This window comes from Podarcis cretensis, assembly GCF_951804945.1.
Source record: "Podarcis cretensis genome assembly, chromosome: 7".
NCBI classification, from domain to species: domain Eukaryota; kingdom Metazoa; phylum Chordata; class Lepidosauria; order Squamata; family Lacertidae; genus Podarcis; species Podarcis cretensis.
The window spans coordinates 55,528,192-55,534,921 of record NC_137176.1 but is presented as its reverse complement, the minus strand read 5'-3'; the positions used below and the strand labels follow the sequence as shown (position 1 = coordinate 55,534,921).

At 38.5% G+C, this 6,730-nt stretch overlaps 1 protein-coding gene across 22 annotated transcripts in view; it reads left to right on the top strand.

Annotated features, from left to right (window-relative positions):
- The window catches only part of PLAG1 (PLAG1 zinc finger), a 34,708-nt gene that overhangs the window by 18,161 nt on the left and 9,817 nt on the right, over positions 1–6,730 (top strand). For 15 of the 22 annotated variants that reach the window (XM_079984634.1, XM_079984649.1, XM_079984631.1 and 12 more), the window contains 2 exons: positions 879–988; positions 4,749–4,852. The gene's annotated coding sequence lies outside the window, so the exon portion shown is untranslated. Of the gene's footprint in view, positions 1–878; positions 989–4,748; positions 4,912–6,730 lie in introns of all 22 variants that reach the window. The other 7 variants (XM_079984635.1, XM_079984637.1, XM_079984636.1 and 4 more) reach the window with 3 other exon arrangements.

Below are 6,730 nucleotides of genomic sequence, written 5' to 3'. Positions count from 1 at the left end.
TGGGAGATGACTAACAATGCTCTTGCAGATGAACTCAGTGATTGAGCTGAAATATAAGGTACCCTGGATCTCTCAAGTTGTCCAGGGCTTTGCGAATCAATGAACATGACGTAGTAATAAATGGGCAGCTAGTGAAAATGTTTTAATGGTGGTATCACGGTGTCGGCCATGCACCCCTATCTGTATGGGCTTCCAAATCAGGAGCTTCCAAAGCAGCCCTAAGGGCAGCCCCGTATAGAATGCATTACAGTAATCCAGCCTTTAGGTTACCAACACATATAATGGCAGTGGCTGCCGAGACCACATAACATCGGTCCTGAAAGACCTAAATTGGCTCCCAGTACGTTTCTGATCACAATTCAAAGTGGTGGTGCTGACTTTTAAAGCCCTGAATGGCCTCAGCCCAGTATACCTGAAGGAGCATCTCCACCCCCATCATTCAGCCCGGACACTAAGGTCCAGCACCGAGGGCCTTCTGGGTGTTCCCTCACTGCGAAGTTATAGGGAACCAGGCAGAGGGCCTTCTCAGTAGTAGCACTCGCCCTGTGGAACGCCCTCCCACTAGATGTCAAGGAAATAAACAACTATCTGACTTTTAGAAGACATCTGAAGGCAACCCAATTTAGGGAAGTTTTTAATGTCTGATGTTTTATTGCATTTTTAATATTTTGTTGGAAGCTGCCCAGAGTAGCTGGGGAAACCCAGCCAGCTGGGAGGGGTATAAGTAATAAATTATTATTATTAAGTTATCACTGTGCAAGAAAAGCTGTAGCTGGTGAACCAGACAGAACTGGTAAAAGGCATTTTTGGGTTCTGATACCTGGAAAGTGTAAAGTTTCCTCAGCCCTCTGCGATGGAATTTTATTTTATTTTTAAAGGGCTAGACACGAGATGTGGATGTACTGCAAATCAAGAGTTCTGAGTTCCCACTTGCCTGTGAGCTGCTACATATCTAGGCAAGTGGTTATTTACATGTCTGGCTTGAAAGGTGGGTGAAGGTTTTTTTTATTTTTATTTTTTATGTTTTTGCTTTAACAAACTTTTATTACATATGTACTCCGGTATTCCTCAAGATGATTCCTTTTATGCTTACAAAAATCTGGTCAGGTGTGTTTGACCGAAAAATGGGCACAATATTTCATTCTTTAAATGGACTACAGAACTGATTTAGGATTCTGGTCTCCTTCGTCCAAGCATGACACGTCATATCATGATTCCTTTTAAGGTCTCATCCACACCTCTATTTGTCCCGCTGCTTTTCCCCAGAGAAACCCCCAGTTTACCACTGAATCAGACCAAATTGCAATTGGGTTTTCTGTGGATTGTTGTTTTTTTTCCGATTCTGCAGTCAAGAGTGTGTTTCCTAGGCGAAAGCTGGGGGGCAAACACATAGCCATTCAGACCCAGGCCTAGAAAGCACGGGACAAGCAGAATACCACTCAGACCGGCCCCATTTTTTTTAGACACAGAACAAGTGGACGAGCTCTTAGTTAGTTTGTACATTGACTTTTATTCACATTTATAATTATAGGTGCATTCCCACGTTTACAAGCAGGGATGGCTAATGCCTCCCAGAAGTGGGAATGCTATAAACCCTACCAGTCCTGTCAAACTACCCCTAACCACACCTTTACATGGATCTTTTTTAGTATTCTACCACAGCTCTGTGAATTGAAGGTACCTCTTATCAACCATAATAACTAAACCCACGTTCAGAGACAGTATAACTCTCCATACTGGATGCTAGGGACACTTGCAGGTGGGAAATAGAATCATATTCATGTCTTGATTGTGAACAGAAGCATCTGGCTAGTCACCATTGAAAACAAAGCTGCACTAGACTTCATCTGATCTAACAAGTCTGTTAATACTCTTATATACCCAGTGTTGTGGGTTGTTTTGTAATATTTTGAACAGGAAAACTTTCTGGTTTTATAAACTTACTGGCATTTGATCCAGTCTGTTAAAAGCAAAACAAAAAAACCCTGCAGAAATATGCCTTAATAAATATGTCCAAAAAAAATTTAAACTGAAATATATGATTAAGAAGCAACTTCAGTAATATACAGATGTCTCTCAACTTGCACACAATCAGCATGTGTGCTCCTGCGGACACATGTGCCAAAAATGGCGATAAAAAAGGGCAGGGCAGAATGGGTGAATCCCCACTTGTGTGTGTCCCGGAACAGAACCCCTGTGTAAAGTGGGGATTCCCCTGTAGTTTAAAAGTTATATCCAGACAAAGTGCAAGTGTCATTGGGGTGAGGGAAATGATTATTTAGATATAAAATCACAACTTGATATTATACACTTCATTTTACAATGTTATCATTTTGAGAGAGAGAAAAGGGCACTGTGTTTTTATCTTGATAACCAAATGTGGGAGGAACCTCACAAAACAGAGTTTTTCTCCTTTTTTTGGTCAAAAGATTCCTGCATTGCAAGGAGTTAGACTAAATGACCTTCACAGTCCCTTCTAACTCTATAATTCTATGATTCTCTGAAAAGCCTGTCCAGAGGACTGGGATGTCTCCTGAATAGTAGCTTCAGTGAGATTGCTTTTTGCAGGCTGTGCTGGTGCCAGATAGTAGTACTACACCTGCAAAAATCTAAAAAAAACCAAGACTTTTATCACAGACACGTGTGTGTTGATGACCTTTCGCCATTATCTCATTGTTGGCTTTGATGCATTGTGGGGAAACCCAACCAGATGGGCGGGGTATAAATATTAAAATTGTTATTATTATTACCATCATCATTACTAAGTACACTAAATATGTGCAATGTATTAACAATAATACATTGCTAACTTGAACATATAAATTGTATTTGATGTGTGAAACTTTTTTGTAAATAATTAATAAAAATGTACTGGAATAAGTATTACATTTTGGTCTACATGTGTTCACCCTAATTAAACAATTTTGATATGAAACCAACTAGAATAGGAACATCTGTCTGAATGGAAGTGTTCGCTTTGATAAGTGCTGTTTTCATTCTATTTTATGTTGTGGGAAGAGAGAATACTCTCTAATATTGTGCATAACTTATTCTTGAGTCAATCATACACAATATCAATGCATAAATGTTGAAAAGTATCTCTTTTGTATAAAGTAAACAACAATAGTGAATTCAACAGTAACTATATTTTTGATTTGTTTTCTTGATTGTATTCTAAAATTTCCTAGCCCATCCCCAGTAGAAATAAATAAGTTGTTTCTTTTAGTACTTCTAACATTTCCCAGACATTGTTCTGTTTTTTCTTGCTTCCTATTAAAACTGTTTAGATTGCATGTTATAGTTTTATATTTTATGATTGTATCTATGGTGGGATGACCATTTTTGGTGAGTGTCTGAGGTGGGGTTGTCAAACAAACCATGGTTAGGTGAGGCTGCAGGATTTAGACATAATGACAAACCATAGTTAAAAACAAATCATGATTCATATGCCAACAACAAACCATGACTTTGTTAGTCTAACCATAGTTAGTCTGCTGGGCATGCTTCAGATGGCTGAACAAATCACACTTTGCCTATATAACCCATGGCTTAGTGTTATATGTGAATAGGCCTTTGAAACTAATACAGTAATCTTTTCATTTTAAAGCTAATCTTTGTCCAACACATCAAAAGTAACATTGTTTGTCTTGTCAATTTGTTCTCTCTAATGTAAATGGATTGAGAAATTGTTTTGTTTGTATTATTATTGCTACAGTTTATTAGCAGCCCTTCACCCAAAGTCCCAGGGCAGGTTACAACAATTAAAACACAGTATTAAAACAGTTTAACAGTACTTAAAATTAAAGAAATAAGGTGGATCCTTAATTTTTTAAAAAAGAATTTGAATTTGATCCATATTGCAATTCATACTTGCAGACGAGGGAGCAAGTTATGTGTAAGTGCGTGTAATGGCTGCCCATCATCCCTTTTCATAACTAGAAGCCCCACTTCAGGGACATGTATGATTGGTGAAGCGACAGGATGGGGGAAGCTAACTGATACTTCTTCATTCAAATCATATGCATACATGCACCCAACCCTCAAAGTGGAACTCAAACACTTGTATCTCATCTTTGGAGTTATTTGGCTTATGGTATTGCTGTTGCTTATGGAATTACTACCTTTTGTAACTACACCATTATCAGTTACGTGCATTAAATTAAAAAGTAATGGTAAGCTGGTATGCATTGACCATTGTAAAGCATGTTGATTCCGTGTGCAAAGGACTGGAAACAAGTGAGTGAATCAAGGGGAAGGAGCAGAACAGGGAATGAGGACGCAAACAAGAAGAGTAGTGAAGATTGATTACATCTGACTTATCATCCCTCTTGGTTCTCATGTAATGGCAGTGTCTCACAGAACATTCTTCCTCTGGGCACATTCAGTTACTTGGATCCTATGTGCAGAACTGCTCCTGGTGCTGTTAGTCTGCTGAAGACTAGAAGATTGCATGCAGCCAGAAAGAGGAGTGTACTGTTGGGCAACACTGTTGTTTTAGCATCAAGGGTGGGAGAAGACTATATTAGCTTTCTAGCTTATCTCCTCTTCTGACTTGCTGTCTTCTAGTCCTGTCTAGAGACAAAATATGTTGTTCTATGCATGCAGAATATCTAGATCATGATTACTGTTAATTATTGTTATATACCATAAAAAGTATGAGCGCAGGCTATTTTTCTTTCCCATTGACATCTAGTTTTCTGAAGTCAACCTCTTCACTAATGTCTAGCCCCTTCTGCTTTGTTTTTCAGATCAGCAAAAATGGGAAGCACTGGATTCTGGTTTGCTCCTAGACATGTCAGTGGAACTGGTTAAGACCAAAATCTGAAGGTTTTTCTTCGTTATCCATCACCAGGTGTGCACTGAACAGAGGCTACCATAAATCTGTTTTGAGTATGAACACCTTTTAAAATGGTACAAAATATATAAAAGTATTGTTTTTTAATGTAGATTTTAAATGGTTTCTAATAACTGTATCATCCATCCTATAGTTGTGAAAGAACAAATATGAATAAGTAATAATATACTGAAGCTGAAAATAGGCATTGTGACTCAAAAATTTTTCAGCTGGTCTTTGAGAAGTGTAATATTTGAACATTAATGTTAAAATCCTGTCTGCATTGCTCAGCCTGTACATCCACAATTGAATTAGCTTATCTAGATAGCTAGAAATAATAAGCCAGTGAGTGGTTTAATCAGAAATTTATTCCAGGACTAGCATAACCAAATTTAAATGGCTGGGCTCCAGAGGACCATATGCAATGTTCTACGTGTGCACTAGGGCTTTACTGATCCTCCCTTTCTACTGAAGCTCCTTGCGTGCATCCCTCTCCTTTCCCTCTCTCTCCTCCCAGCTGCTTCTAACGGTTAGGGCACACTCTGGAGAGAATTCAGTGAGCACAAGGTGGTGCAGTTGTAAGGGAAGATCAACTTCCCCACCCCGGTACTCTTGGAAGTGCTTTACATGCATGCACACGCCTCTTTGGATCCTGCCTGCTGAAACTGTTTTTATATGAGGACATAGCTGCACTTAATTTATTAGCATTTGCATCATCGTAATGAATTCAGTGGTTAGATTCCAGAGCAATAAAGATCTTTCTTATTCAGCACATAGTTTCAACTCCTTAAATTAAATGTTCTTGAGGCCTTAGCTAGATGTAGTAGCAGTAGACTTTAGCATTCAAACAAAATTCTGCAGTGCAACTCTAAAGCACAGTATATTTAAAGTGAAAGAGAGGTGGTGAAAGAGGATTGCTGAACTCATTGTCCCTAGCTTTTGAGCCCCACAATCCATTACATGTAGCTGAACTCATAGACCAAAATGAAACGTGGCTAGGGGGACTGGTTTTGGTTGCCAAAAATAAGAACAAAAACCTGTTGCTGGGGCAAGGGCTCAGCATTTCTCGTACTGGTTTTTCTCTTTCAGTCATACCCTTCCTGCTGTACAGCTGGACACACCACTACCTGTGGTCCACGGTGCAGGTGATTGTGCTATATGTAGGGTCTTGAGATAGTCTCACTCTTTTTTTTTTAAGTATAGCAATTACACACACATGCACAAACATATATGGTTAAGCCTACTCACAACTTCCTGACAGCAAAAGGCAGTAGCTCTAGTTCTTTTCCAAGGTACTTCTAAGGCCTTACAATTTGTTCAATGTCATCACTGTATTGAGACAAATCCTTGAAAATCTTACCACTAAATCTATGTGGGTAGATAAAATTGCAGTTCACTATAGGTGTAGCTTCCTTTATAGGGCTTGAAGATGCCATAAGGCTACGGAATTATGATGAAGCAGTAATCACCATGAGATGTTATGCTTTCTTTCTGAATTCATTAAGTATTTCCATAAACACTTCTTGTAGTTTATTATTTTTTTGTGCTCACTTAGGTTTTGCAGTTCATTCACTTAATACTTTTATAGGGACCCACAAATGAATTTTGGGAATGCATGTTCTGCTTCCCAGTTCCTACTTAATCATATTTTCTTAATTAAACATTATTGGTACCAATAAGGAAAGGTTAGAAAGATGGCAGGCAAATAATTAAATGTACTTTATTTTTCATTTGTAGTTTGACTTGCACTTGTTTGCTTTTGTTGCTAATTAAGGGACACAACAATTGGTCACTGGAACAGCTTCAGTTCCTTTTCACTTAGGACGTCCTCAGAGTATCAGTATCTGGCACAACAAATAGGGGTATGTTATTCAATTTGTTGTGGAAGATACATTA